The sequence below is a fragment of the Phyllostomus discolor genome, chromosome 5, assembly GCF_004126475.2.
Source record: "Phyllostomus discolor isolate MPI-MPIP mPhyDis1 chromosome 5, mPhyDis1.pri.v3, whole genome shotgun sequence".
Lineage (NCBI taxonomy): Eukaryota > Metazoa > Chordata > Mammalia > Chiroptera > Phyllostomidae > Phyllostomus > Phyllostomus discolor.
Window position 1 is genome coordinate 113,908,653 of NC_040907.2, and position 15,831 is coordinate 113,924,483.

Sequence of the window (15,831 nt, forward strand, 5' to 3'; positions counted from 1 at the left end):
TCCCTGGTGTCTTTCAAGCTGCTGCCCCAGAACTGGAACTCAGAGTGAGTAAGTCCGAGTAAGTCCAAATAAGTCCATGCAAGAGCCCTTTAAGAGGATCTCCTGGGACTCCAGAAGCTCTCTGCCTCACTCAGCCATGATCCCCGCTGGTTTTCACAGCCAGAGTTATAGGGACTTCTTTTTTTTGGCACTGGAACCCTGAGATGGGGTTCTAGTGTCAGTCTGGGACCCCTTGTTCCTCAAGCATTAGCTCCAGATCATCAAGAGCTTAGATATTTCTGAATTTTTAACCACCACACATGGGTATGGGACAAGACCGTTCCTCAATGCTGCCTTTCCTACCAGCCTCAACATGGCTTCTTCATTATATCCTTAGTTGAAGGAGTTCTGATCAGCTAGATTTCAGGAGGTTCTGAATGATGGTTATTCTGCAGTTTAGTTGTAATTTAAATGTAGTTGTGAGAGGATGTGAATAATGCATATATCTATTCTGCCATCTTGACTGGAATATTGATTCTGCCATTTTGCAGCTTTACGTTTTCTTAAACTTTCTATTTTTTTTAAAAAATTATTTATTTAATTTTACAGAGAGGGGCAGGGAGAGAGAAAGAGAGGAAGGTGAACATCAATGTGTGGTTGCTTCTTGAATGCTCCCAACTGGGGACTGGGCCTGCAACTCAGGCATGTGCCCTAACTGGGAATAGAACGGTGACCCTTTGGTTAGAAGGCTGGCATTCAATCCACTGAGCCATACCAGCCAGGGCATTTATGGTTTTATTAATTAAAAGTCAATTAAGGTTTTTTACATACAAGAGTATATAATGTGCTAATAGAAATAATTTTATTTCTTCCTTTACAATTTGAATTCCTCTTATTATTTTTCTTGCTTAATTTTCCTGGGTAGGACTTACAGTTCTGTGTTGAATAGAAATGGTGAGAATGGGCTTCTTTGCCTTATTCCTGATCTTAGAGGAAAAGCTTTCATTTTTTCACCACTGAATCTGATATTGGTTGTGAGCTTGTCATATCTGGCCTATTTGTTTTTTTCAGAGGGCAGTATACACTTTGTTTTCAGCCACAGACTAAGCTTCCTCTGGGCCCAATTCCCAGAACTCTAGGCTCTCACCCCTCTTCCTAAGCAGAGCCAGAGAAGGGCAGAGTCCAGGAGGTCCGGCCTGTTGGTGGCTCTAATCACAAACACATCCTGAGTACTATGAAGCCCACCCAGCTCAGCCTGGAGCTGAGATACTACCCGGTCCATCACCCTTCCAGAGTCTCCACTTCACCCGTGGCTTGCAGCCAAGGAATCCAGTTCATCAAAGAAGACAATGCATGGAGCTGTATCCCTAGCCTTGGCAAACAATTCCCATACATTTTCCTCACTTTGGCCCACATACATGTTGATGAGCTCTGGCTCCTTCACACTGAGGAAGGTAAGGCTGCACTCAATGGCTACTGCTTTGGCCAGAAGGGTCTTGCCAGTGCCTGGGGGCCCATAGAGCAAGAGGCTTGAATGCTGCAAGCCCAGGATCAGCAGCTCAGGGTACTCTAGAGGGAGCTGGATGATCTCCAGAATTTCCTTCTTTGCCTCCTGCAGCCTACCCATATCATGCTAGGACACTGAGGGGATCTTGGGAACTCTGATGGCCTGGAAGTGAGGAGACTGCAGCTGCTGCAAAGCCTGTGTGAAGTCCACAGCCAGGAGAGGACAGCCAGCAGCAACCAGCTCCCTCTTACCCTCCTCACTCAAGCCACCTGACAAACCAGATTTCTTGGTCCTGGTGAGGGCTGCCCTGCTGCTGTGGGTCGAAAGGACATAGAGATCTTTTACCACAAAGCCTGCACACTGCCGAACCAGCTGTGCCAGGTTCACCTCTTGGCCCAGGGGCAAATGGACACTGAGGGTCCCAGAATGCCAAGCTGCTACCCCTGTGATAGCACAGGCACCTCCATCTCATGAGGAAACACTGTCTGCACATTGGTAGGCTGGTCCTGGCCCTGCTTGTGGTGGCCACAACCATTCGTGAAGGGGAGCTGGTGAAAAGGTCCTCGTCAAGAGGGGGGCGACACAGAATGGTCACCACACGGGCGCCCTCACCTAGCCCATCACAGTCTCAGCCCAGGAGGTCTAAGGCTGTGAGCAACAGAACCACAGGCCCGCAGCACTGAGCCTGGGAGAAGGTGGCCTGCAGTTTTGCCTCCACAGCCCCACTGCTATCTACACAGAGGCTGGAACAGGACACCTTCAGTAAGTGGAGCCCAAGGCAGCTACAGGCAGCAGCAACTGCTGTGGTATTACCACTGCCTGGTGTCCCATAGGAGGACACTGTCAGTTCTGGTCAGCAGGTCACCCCCTGGCTGGAGGTGGGGTTTCAGGACAGCACACAGCTCTGTCACCAAGGCCTCCAGGCCCAGAGGAGATGAGCTGCTCCAGAGACTGGATTCTCCTTAAGGGACCCTTGGAACAGGGCTCAGGGTAGAACATACCTGGGCAGTTTCTCTGGGCTTTCTTCCAACTGATGGCACACGCAGAACATCCCCTTCCTGGACTGCCCTGAATTCTGGACTCTCCCACTTCTAGAAGATCACAGCTGAGATTGAAAGCCAGAGTGGCAGACACAAGGGCCAGTCCATCAGCGAAGGGCTCTGCCAATTGCCCAGAGTCAGGTGCCAGCCTTTCAGAGAGGTCCCAGCGAGGCTCTAGAACATGCACCATGGCCAGGTGTGGCTGGGAAGTGTTTGCTGACTCTCGGGCCCGGGTAACCCACACCCATTCACCCTGGAAGGGGCGGAGGCTATGGGGACAACTCCAGCTCACCTCCAGTGAATCTCCAGTCCATCCTAGAATTCCCTGAGGTCGCTGGACTGTACTGGAAACCACAAAGAAGGACACCAAGGGTGGGGGTGGGGAGTGGCTGCTGTCCCCTGTCTCCAGGTCCAGTTTGAACCACCCACAGAGCTCAGTCACAGCTAGTTGCATCCCTGGGCCCAGCAGTCCTTGCAACCTGGTTGCGTCTCCAGCACCCACAGTCTGGGCACTGGTAGGACCCGTCCGCACCTCACTAGCTGCAGCTCAATTCGTGGGGTGAGGTGTCAAGTAATGCCCAGCCCAGCACCTGGGGGCTGCCACACAGGCTGCACCTGCACCCACGTGCCAGAACAGTACACTGCTAAACAGCAGCTGCAGAGGCCTGGAACCCTGCTCTTAGGTTCCTGTGCCCAGAGCAGTCAGGGCCAGAACAGTATACTGCTAAACAGCAGCTGCAGAGGCCTAGAACCTTGCTGTTAGGTTCCTGTGCCTGTTCCCTCCAGGGCTGTCACTAGCCACGCTGGCCCTGGCAGGCTCTGCCTTGCAGGCTGCAAGGTCAGCACCAGGCCATGCCCCCGCAAAAGGCCATGGGCCCCTGGGCAGCAGCAGCACTGACAACTAGGAAAGGCTCCAGGACCCACAAGACTGCCAACCTCATGGTGATAGGAAACCAAGGAGGAATGTGAAGGAGCCCATATCTTTCCTTTTTTATGTTGCACTACATACCTTCTATACTTAGTTTTCTGAGTTTTTCTTTTTAATCATGATAGGGTGTTGAATTTTATCTTGTGCTTTTTCTGCATGTATTGAGGTGATGATGTGAGTTTTTATTTTTCATTATGATAGTGTGGTGTGTTACATTTATTGATTTGCGTATAGCTGCAAAGTCTAAAATATTTTGGAATTCAGTAAAGTTGCAGGATACAAAATCAATATACAAAAATCAGTCGTGTTTCTATACACTAATGAACCATCCAAAAAGGAACTAAAGAACCAATCCCATTTACAACATCATCACATCACAAAGAATACAACATTTAAGAAAAATCTTAACCATAAAGGTGAAAGACTTGTATACTGAAACTAAAAAAATAACAATGAAAGGAATTAAAAGATATGTAAATAACTAAAACATTCCATTTTTAAGACATTTAGAAGACTTAGTCTTAAATTGATTATACTACCCAAACTGGTATATAAATTCAATGTTATTCACATCAAAACTCCAATGACATTTTTATAGAAATAGAGAAAACAATCCTACATTTGGTGTGGAACCATAAAAGACCCAAAATAGCCAAAGCGATCTTGAAAAAGAAGAACAAATTTGGAGATATTACACTATCTGATTTCCAAGTATATTACAAAACTATAATAATTAAAACAGTATGATACTGTTCTAAAAACAGATAAAAAGACCAATACAATGGAATAGAGAGCTCAGAAAATACATTCATGCATATATGGTCAATTGATCTTTCACAAAGATATCAAGAATATATAATGAGGAAAGGATAGTCTCTTTGACAAATGGTGTTGAGAAAACTGGGTATACAAAAAAAGAAAAGAAAAGAAAAGAAAATTGGGCATGTAAAAAAAAAGAAACTGAACTCTATCTTACACTATACACAAAAATAAACTCAAAATGATTTAAAGATGTAAATGTAAGACCTGAAACTTTAAAGCTCCTAGAATAAAACATAAGAGAAAAGCTTCTTGACATTAATCTTGGCAATGATTTCTTGAATATGTCACTAAAGGCACAGGCAATAAAAGCAAAAAGTATCAGGTGGGTACTACATCAAACTAAGAAGGTTCTGCACAGCAAAGAACACCATCAACAGAATGAAAATGCAACCTACAAAATGGGAGAAAATATTCACAAACTATATATATCTGATAAAAGGTTAACATTCAAAATATATAACTTAATGGTAAAAACAAAATAAAAAAATAAACAAAAATGCCTTCTCACTCATAAATAACCTGATTTAAAAGTGGACAAATAGCTTGGACAGGTATTTCTTCAAAGAAGACATACAAATGACCAACAGACATAGGAAAAGATGCTCAACATCTTAGTTATCAGGGAAATGCACATCAAAACTGTTGCGGAAAATCACTCACTTGTAGAGAGATGATGAAGCACAAACTTTATTACGTGGTGGGCTCAGAGGAGAATCCCAAATTCTGAGCCCCAAAAAGGCTGGGCTGGAGTCTTCTTTATATGCTGGTTACACAGGCATAAAGGGAGGGGGCAGGGGGTGAGTCATCTGCAGAAGCAGGCATGCAGAAGCAGAAGCGAAGGTCAGTATTTTGGCCTTGAGATAACTGTTACCTTGGTGACATCTGCTAGTCAGCTCCCCGTCATACAAAAACAAAGGCACTGTGACATTTGCAAGTGATACAGAGAGTAAACTTTTTCATGCTTTTTCTTTTCCTGCCACAAAACTACAATGAGATATTATCTTACACCCACTAGGATGACTATTATAAAAAAACAAATAAAAAAATAAACAAAACCCCAAAATATCAAGTGTTGGTGAGGATGTAGAGAAATCAAAACTCTTGTGCAGTGTTAGTAGGAATGTAAAATGATGCAGCTACTATGAAACACAATAAGGATTTAAAAAATTAAAAATAAAATTGCCATATGATCCAGAAATCCCACTTCTGGGTATTTATCATTAGAATTAAAATCAGGATTTCAAAGAGATATTTGAATTCCCATGTTACTGTAACATTATTCACAATAACTAAGTTATGGAAAGAACCTAAGTGTTTATTGATAGATGAATGGCTAGAGAAAATGTGATATGTAGACACAATGAAATATTTTTCAGCCTTAAACACTAAGAAATGCTGCAATTTGTGATAACATGGATGAACCTTCAATAAAATATGCTTATTGAAATAAGCCAGGCAGAGGAAGCCAAATTCTGCATAATTCCACTATAATAATCAAACTCAAAGACTCAGAGAATACTATAGTAATTTCTAGGGTCTGGGGCTGAGGTGGGGGAAATGGAGTTGTTGTGCCATGGGTGTTAAGTCTCAGTTAAGCTAGAGGAACACATCCTAAAGATTGGCTGCACAACATAGTGCCTATAGTTAACAATTTGTTAAGAGAGTAGATCTCACCACACACACAAAAAAAAGCAAAAGCAAAAAGAAAAACAAAGGGACACAAGAAACTTTGGGAGGTGTTGAATTATGTCTATCCCCTCAAATGGGTGTTTGCTTATATTTAAATTCATCAAACTATACATATTTAAATAATCCCTTCTTTTATATTAATTTTACCTTAATAAAGCTATTTTAAAAAGTCAACTAGAAAATCTATTACAGGTATTTCAAGTTTTTCAGTCCAAGATATTTTGTGTTGAACCCTGTAAGAGATTAGGTGATGTCTTTCCCTTCTCTCTATAAAGTTTTGGTTAGTGATAGGATGGAAGGAAAGTGTTAAAGAGACATCTTGGAGGAGATCATGTATGGCAGGAATCATTTTCAATATTTCACCTTACTGACTTCTGAATTTCAAAGCCTTTAATATATTATCAGTTCAGTGTGAGGCAATTAAGAGTAGGATCCAACCTTTCAATCATGTCCTGTGAAATTCCAGGTTTTAATGCAGCATTGGGTTGATAAACGCCAGTAATTATATTATGAAAAGCACCCAGATTCAGATTTTCCAGATCAAAAAAACCAAAACTCTGATAAGTGTCTGGAACAAACAAACAGAAATCAACTCCAGCAAACACTTTCAAAGAAATAGTTTTAACTTATTTCTATCATTTTATTTTTTTTTCCTTCATAAGATCTTCAATATAGCATGTAATAAAAAAGCAATGGCATAAAATTTAGAAAGAACAATATTTAGAGTCATTAATAGGTTTTGTCTCCTAGCTCAATAGCTAGTACACTACTAATTGATTTGAGTGTCTGTTTCCTCTTCTGTGAAACAACTATAACAATAATAACTATATGTTAATACATATGGAATGAATGAAATAATGTCTGTAACATTACAAGCACAATCCTGAACATTAGTAGGTTAAGAAATTACTAAAATAGTCAGTTCATATGTTAGTGAATAGCTCAGTAAAATTTTAAAATGCTTTTTATTCTAATACTTAAAGGGCATTATTATTCTATCATTTTGAGTCTAAGTAGCAGAATTGGCTGCCATTTTCTTGGGCGTGATCCCCCTCCTCCTTTTTTAAAAAGCTGGATGGGTCTTTTCAAAACTAAATTACTAACAGATCCAGGTTAGTGAAAAACTAAATCATGGTCTAATTGCCTTCAATCAGATACAGTTTATGCAACTTCCCAGATGCATGTGTTCCTGTGTGCCTCTTGGGTTTATGTTGCTGTCCTGGAAATGTCTTTAGCAACTTGTTTTTTGAGTCCCAGGTTGGCCTCACCCCTGGTGGCAAAGACTGGGCTTCCCCATTCCTCCATTGCCAGGGCAGCTCCAATGCCAGGTTCAACAACAACAATCTGCAAGTGAGGGTGAATTAACGCCCCTTGGCATTTAACCAGTGAGAACAGAAGATGGTAAGGAGTCAGCTGATAAATTAGTCATCCTTCTCCCTGGAGAATTTTCCAAGGCACAGTGAGTGTGTAGACTCTCCAGAGATGTTCCAAATAATGAGCATCAGCTGGGTTTTCTTATTTTTTGTACTTAGTGATATGTTCATAAGTTTTTATTAAATCATATCTTTGATTTTTACATAAGTATAAAGTCTCATACAGAAAACAAGAGTAAAGACTATACTTTCAGGGATCATTTCTATAGTTTGAAAATAAGAGTAGAGATCATTTTAACTTCAGTTCGTAAGGCAGACAGATTTTACATATTAATGGGGAAGTTTAGGGTGAGAAATGAAATAAAATAGAAACAAGGAGCCTACCAAAGTCAGAGCCAGGCTTGACTCCCCGTCTTCTCTCTCCTTGCAGTAACATTAGTGAATAACATTATGTAAATTTCAGGTGTACAACATTATAATTTGGTATCTGTGTACTCTATTATATACTCACCACCAAAATGTTAGTTTCCTTCTGTTATCATAAATTTGACCTCTCTTCCCTATTTTGTACTGCCTCACCCTTCTTTCTCTCTGATGTTTGTATCTATGACTTCATTTTATTTTGTTTTGTTAATTTTGTGCCACTTTTTTTGTTTTATATTCCACATATAAGTGAAATCATATAGTTTTTGTCCTTTTTCATCTGTCCTACAGGTCTTAATCTCTGCGTTAAAGTCTCTCAAATACAGCACCACCTTGCATTCCGTACAGGGCATGTACTAACGCAGAATCTGATAAAGCAGGGACAGCAAATTCTTTCTGCAAAGGGCCTAATGGTAAATATTTATGGCTTTGTAGGCCAGGAGGTCTCTGTTGCAACTATGTAACTCTGCCATTTCAGTGTTAAAAGAGCCACAGACCATTTATAAACAAATGGGCATACCTATTTTCAGGCTAACTACATGATATGTGGGGCCCAATGCAAATATAAAATGCAGGGCTCCTTCTTAAAAATTATTAAGAATTTCAAAACATGGATAGCAGCACATTAAACCAAATGTGGGGCATTTGTAAGCATGGGGCCTTCTGTGACTGCACAGGTTGTCCCTCCAGTAAGCCTGCCTTCGCTGTGATCTAATGAAACTTTATTTACTAAACTAGATTAAGGGCTGAATTTGGCCCATGGGGCAGTTTGGGGCAGTTTCCTGACTCCAACAATAAAGAATCAAATAATAGCATTTATCTTTGATCAATTAAAAAGGTTCTGAATAAGTACATACTGTTGATTTGCCTACTTACCCATCCCACAATTTTCCCACATTTATGTGCCGTGGCTGAAAAGTCCATATGCTGGTTTTTAACCTAGAATTGTCTCTTGGGGAGGGGTGGCCTGGGACCTAAAAACTAACAAGGTAACAGCAACGGGTTCTGCCCTAAACACGTCCCAGACTGTTCCTTCCAGGGTACTTCTAGGGGAAGAAAAGGCCTTTTAGTTTTTGTTCTTTTTTACTCAGGGTAATTTTGTGTTGATTTTCCTTGTAAGTGTCCTTGACTTCTGAAATGCCTTCAAAGACCACTTTTGAAATAAACACACACGGTGATCCTTTCAGAAGCCTGTCAGCCTTTGATTAGCTCTTGTTGGCTTTCTAAGAACAGGTCTTGTCACTTCTATTGAGTTTTCAGGGAGGCCTTTGTAGTTACTCTGGAATATTTTTTATGAATGTGTTTTCACTTCCCCATATCAGAACTTGGCTGCAGGCAATTCTCTGGGCCAGGCCTGCTGGTTTCCATGGGGGTCTGCTTTTGTCCCTGGTGCTGGCCTGATGACTCAGCCCCTTCAGGTGTTGATCTTTTTCCAGGGGGCTACACATTTGCAAAAACAAAAACAAAAATAAAGACAAAACCAAAAAACCTCCAAGGGGACATTGGTAGGAGTTCTACCAAGAGCATTTGGTCTGTATAACTGGATACCTGGTCCTTTTTCTTCTTCTCTCTCTTTGACATTTGCTTTAACATTTGAGGCAAGAAAAGGGTTTATACAATGTGAGAACATTGAACAAAGACCTATACTTCTCAGGAAGCTCAAACATCCCTTAAAAAAAAAAGCATGTAGCTGTAAGTAAAAAGCTCAAATCAGGCCTGGCTTGGTCCATGCCTGTCTGGGAGAATGACCTCTATCCAAACTTGTCCTCTCCCTGCCTGATTCTCTTAGAAGCTACATAGGATAAATGTGAAATGTCATAACTGCCTTGTCTGTTATGGGGACTGCCCCTGACCTGGGGACCTATGAGCTGGCATGCAGGCCTTGGACCTACGTGACTAAAAAGATTGGTGAGAAACTGAGGCTTCAGCTCTCAGTGTCAGTGTGATTCCCACACAGCTTGGCCTTTTTCAGGGCAATGAAACCTGTGCTATGTAGGTGAGATGTAAAGGTAGATGCTGGGCACCTCTGTGAGTCAAAAATTAATACCTGCTGCATCTACTATCTTGTGTCCTTTAAAAAAACTCAGTCAGTCTGTCATTAGATGAAAGCTTGTTGTGTGTCCTGAGTCTGATGTCATTCTGAAACCATAACAACCACTGTGGCTGTAGACTTAACTTTGCCATCTTTAGATCCAACATAGCACAATGATCAAGACCTTGGGATTTGCATCTGCCAACCCTTGAATGTTGTCTCCATCACTAACTCGTGCTATCCCATTAGAGAGATTATTTAACCTCTCTGTGGCCTGGTCTCCTCATTTATAAATTTGGCATGGTGATAATAATAGTAACTACTTCATGGATTGTGAAGATAAAATGTGTTAATATGGGATGGATCATAGAATAATGACTGGCACAGAGTAGGGTAATAATGACTGACTTTCATGACAGAGTAGGGTAGATAGAGCTGCTTGGTAAGTGTTAATTACTATGGCTATTACTGAGAATAGCTTCTTTCTTATTATGAAAGTTTTCATGTTGATAAAATCTACATAACTCACACATTAATGAAAGTTTGATATTATAGTCTTGGTTCATTCATTTTTATCTTAATAGAGGAAGCCCTAAAATACTATTCAATAATATATTTTGGTAATGATTTCATCATCATAATTTTCCCAGAGCCCAGTGAATCACTTTAATTTTCAATATTTATTTATTTTAGGGCATACAGAAAATCCAAAGACACATGAAACAATGCTCAATATCGCTAGCCATCAGAGAGATGCAGATTGAAACCACAATGAGATACCACTTCACACCAGTCAGAATGGCCATCATAAACAAAGCAACAAACAACAAGTGTTGGAGAGGTTGTGGAGAAAAGGGGTTCCTAGTGCACTGCTTGTGGGACTGCAGACTGGTACAACCACTATGGAAAGCAGTATCGAACTTCCTCAGAAAACTAAAAATGGATCTGCCTTTTGACCCAGCAATTCCACTGCTGGGACTATATCCTAAGAACACTGAAACACCAGTACAAAAGAACATTTGCACCCTGATGTTCATAGCAGCACAATTTACAATAGCTAGGTGCTGGAAGCAACCTACATGCCCATCAGTAAATGAATGGATCAAAAAACTATGGTACATTTACACAATGGAATTCTATGCAGCAGAAAGAAAGAAGGAGCTCATACCCTTTGCAACAGCATGGATGGAGCTGGGAAGCATTATGCTAAGCAAAACAAGCCAGGAAGTGAAAGACAAATACCACATGATATCACTTTTAACAGGAATCTAAACAACAAAACAAAAAAACTAGCAAAATATAACCAAAGACACTGAAATAGGGGATAGTCTGACAGTGACCAGAGGGGAGAGAAGAGGGAATTTCAGGGGGGAATGGGTAGGGTTTACAGGAACAAATTTGGAGGACACGTGGACAAAAACTAGGGTTGGGAGGGTGGGCTGGAATGGGAGTGGGGGGAGAAAACTGTACTTGAACAATGATTAAAATAAAAAAAAGAAAAAAATATTTATTTATTTTCATTTCTTAAACATTTTCCAGTCATATCTTTCAATGTTGATTCTGTTCCAGCTGACCTATATGATAATTGAATTATTAAAGAATTCGTGAATTTCTCTTAATATTACTTTTCTTTCTTTTTTCTCTCATACTTAATTATTTGATTTAATATTCTACATTAATAATCTGATTTTCTGTAGCTTCAATTCTACTACTTATTGCTTTTAATTTTTATTTATTTTACCAAACAGGTAGTTTTTCTATTCTTCTAGCTCTATGGTTGCAGTGGCCCTTATAGTAGCTGATAATGACTTATTACATATGATAGCTTTTATATATACATAAAGGAAAAGAGGAAAAGCAAGAGTAAATTTGGTGTGGTGATCATATATATATGATCTTGATTTTGGTGGAAGATCCATTTCAGGTGTTAGATTTCCTTCAGAACATTTCCTGCCTTCTTGAAAATATGTATTTTGTTGATTATGCTATTACAGTTTTCCCATTTTTTTCTCCTCTTTATTCCCCTCTGTTCTGCACCCCTCTTCCACCAGCATTCCTCCACCTTAGTTCATGTTTGCTTACAAACATATATGTTTGTAAGCAAACATATCGTACATATATGTTCTTTGGCTTGTCCTTTTCCTATACTATTCTTAACATCCCCTTGTTTATTTTGCACCTACAATTTATGCTTCTTATTCCATGTACCTTTTCCTTCATTCTGCCCCATGCCCTTCTCCACTGATAACCCTCCATGTGATCTCCATTTCTGTGACTCTGTTCCTGTTCTATTTGTTTGCTTAGTTTGTTTTTGTTTATTTTTAGGTTCAGTTGTTGATAGTTGTGAGTTTGTTGTCATTTTACTGTTCATATTTTTCATCATCTTCTTTTTCTTAGATAAATCCCTTTAACATTTCATATAATAAGGGTTTGGTGATGATGAACTCCTTTAACTTGACCTTCTCTGGGAAGCACTTTATCAGTCCTTCCATTCTAAATGATAGCTTTGCTGGATAGAGTAATCTTGCATGTAGGTCCTTGCCTTTCATGACTAAATATTTCTCTCCAGCCCCTTCTTGCCTGTAAGGTTTCTTGTGAGAAATCAGCTGGTAGTCTTATGGGAACTCCTTTGTAGGTAACTATCTTTTTTAAGATTCTCTCCTTATCTTCAATGTTGGATAATTTAATTATGATGTGTCTTGGTGTGTTTCTCCTTGGGTCCAACTTCTTTGGGACTCTCTGAACTTCCTAGACTTCCTGGAAGCCTATTTCCTTTGACAGATTAGGGAAGTTCTCCTTCATTACTTTTTCAAATCAGTTTTTAATTTCTTGCTCTTCCTCTTCTCCTTTTGGCACCCCTATGGTTTGGATGTTGAAATGTTTATTTAAAGTTGTCCCAGGGGTTCCTAGGCCTCTTCTCATTTTTTTGAATTCTTGTTTCTTCATTCTGTTCTGGTTGAATGTTTCTACCTTCTGCTCCAAATCGTTGATTTGGGTTCCAGTTTCCTTCCCTTCACTGTTAGTTCCATGTACATTTTCCTTTATTTTACTTTGCATAGCCTTCAATTCTTCCTCCATACTCAACCATTTCTGTGAGCATCCTGATTACCAGTGTTTTGAGCTCTGCATATGAGAGGTTGGCTATCTCTTCACTTACTTCTATTTTTGGAACTTTGATCTGTTTTTTCATTTGGACCATATATATATTTTTAATCTGGGCATGCTTGTTATGTATTAAGGGGCAAAGCCTTAGGTATTCTCCAGGGTGGGGCAACCTACTTTGCTATGTTCTGGTGCTGTATGTGGGAGAGGGGAATAAGAGGAAACAATGCTCAGTTCTTGGCTGGCTTTCAGTCACTCCCCCTGCTACCCACAAGCAACTTGGGCCCTTCTGATGCTGATTCCAAGATGGGTGGGTTTGTGTACATTCTAGGACCCCATGGGTATCTTCAATGAACTCTCTTGTGAGGCTGGGAGTTTCTCCTCTGCTGCAACCCTCACAGGTTTTTACAGTCAGAGGTTTTGAGGCTTTATTTCCCTGTGCTGGAACCCTGGGCCGTGCAGTCTGTCTCACTCCCCAGTTGTTCCTTCTGATTTATCTGCATGCAAATGTGGGACCGCCAGTTTTGCCAGCTGTTACCTTGCCACGAGTCCTTTCCACCCTGGCTGCCTGTCTCTGCCCCTTCTACCAGTCTGGATGCATAATTCTTCTTTAACTCCTTGCTTGTCAGACTTCCATACAGTTAAATTTTCTGGTAGTTCTGGTTATTTTTGTTTTTAAATTTGTTGTTTTCCTTCTTTTGGTTGTGTGAGGAAGCAAAGGTGTTTACCTATGCCTTCGCCTTGGCCAGAAGTCCCTTTCCTGACTTTTTTAAAAAAAATTCATTTTTTTATTAATGATCTTTATTTATTTTTAGAGAGGGGGAAGGAAGGGGAAAGTGAGGGAGAGAAACATAACTGTGGGAAATGTATATCAATTGGTTGCCTCTCACATGGCCTTAGCTGGGGACCTGACCTGCAACCCAGACATGTGCCCAAACTGGGAATCTAACCAGTGACCCTTTGGTTCACAGACTGGTGCTCAATCCATGGAGCCATACCAGCCAGGGCTCCTTCCTGCCTTTTTTGATCATTCTAAATACAACTTACTAATTATTACCAGTATTTTTGTTTTGCTTCTTTGTAGTTATTTTACACGTGATCAGAGAAGGAGTGATAGGGACATTGGAGTAAGCACCATTGTGTCTTAGTCAAATCTGGGAAGCCCAAGTTTGATAGTGTGACTCCAGTTATCTAGCAATATTAAAGATATTGGAGGAAGATTTCTGGCAGGGTGCTTCTCCTGGACATGGATCCGAGAAGGACGCCATCTGGAGGTGGTCCTATAATTTGCTCCAACTACTAAAACCTCTCCTGAGAAGCAGGCTGACTTTTGTTAAGCTGGTCAGTGAGAGAATCCACTTCCATCCCACATAGCCATGTGGGCTCTGGCAGAGGGAACCAGAGATGGAACACAGGCTGGACTGGGAGTGTCTCCTTCATATGGGGGACTGTGACTTTCAGGTGGTGGACATGGTTAACATAAGAGGCTAGAAGCCTGCTGTGCTTGCTATGGAGGCAGAATGGCTGCTTGAACCTGACTGGGAATCCAGGGGATAGAGCCAATAACTCAACAAAAGCTCAGTAAGACAGAGAAATAGTTCTGAATTCCAGGGGGAATGTGCAGAGCCATGGCAAAGAATATTTTTGTAAGTCATTCTGTGAACCAGGTTAGAGATGTTATTAGATTTGTACCCCCTAGACACTCTGGGTACATAGGAAGTAAATTCCTTCTGGCTGCTACTTGGTAGCTCTGGCTGTTTCTGCAGTGGACAGCTTCTTACTGTCTGAAGCTTTTTAATTTGGGTACAGACTGAACTGAGACCAGAGAGGCAAATCCAGGATTGTGCACAGGGTTTAGACAGATTTGATTTGCCTATATTCATAGGTCCACTAGAGGAGGGAAGCAGGCCAGAGTGGTCCACTATTGGTAAATTTTCTTTCCTATTTGCAGAGTCATGAGGCAGTAGCTGTTGTGCATCTGTAAGTGATTGTGGGGAAACAGATTTATTTTCAGGGTGAGTAGTAGGCTTGATGAATGAGCTTCCCAACCCAGTATTCCAAGAGGAAAAAATCATCAGTGTCCTCTGTCCCTGCATCATTGGAAATCAGAGATCTGACAAGACAGAGGGTCAGGTAAACACTACTGCATCGTCTGGTGCTTGTTCCATCAACCAGACACAGAGCTGACCATTAGCATAATATGAGTGAAGAGAGAAGGCAGCATATGGGGTACATGGGAACAACTGGAGAAGCTTGATGGGCAGCAGTGCTTAGCTCATTTTCAAGAAGAAGAAATGAGTGGGTTCAAGATTGTCCAGGAAAGGATGCTCATACCCTTCAGGGTGCACCTAGAGGAGGAGGGAGTAAACATGACTCATCATGCCAGGGCATATTGGGAGAGAAACACCTAGAGACAGGTAGGCTTGGAAGATAGAAATGACAAGGGCAACAACAATGAGGTTAGAGATCAGCCTTTCAAAACCAAGTCCTCAGGAAGCATTCATCTGGACACTTCTTGTCCCCTCTCCTCAGTCTGCTGAGGAGAGTATTTCAAAGAATATCATTGAGCTTATGATCACAATAGTGGTGTCATAACACCCTACAATTTCCTTTAATAAACATGTTTTTGCATATGTGACAAATAGGTTTTGACATGTAGAGTTAGGATTTTGAGCACAAGAGAATAAAACAGTTTTGTTCTCCTTAAAGATTACTCTTCTTTGTGAGAAGTATACCAGAAACATCTAACAACAAAATAACAATGATAGTATAAAGAATGAGAGTAAACGTATTTTTACCTTTACTTTGGGCCATATACTCTTCTAAGCACTTTTAACTCATTTAATCCTTACAACAAGATGTGCCTATTATCTATCCATGCTTCATATCTGTGGGGGTCCTTGTTTTATATCTGAAGCCCAGAAAGTTTAAGTGAC

The 15,831-nt window shown here is 40.8% G+C and overlaps 1 pseudogene; it reads right to left on the minus strand.

Moving 5' to 3' along the window:
- Window positions 1-1,114: 1,114 nt before the first annotated feature.
- Window positions 1,115-8,685, minus strand: LOC114497124 (annotated as a pseudogene).
- Between the last annotated feature and the right edge of the window lie 7,146 nt (window positions 8,686-15,831).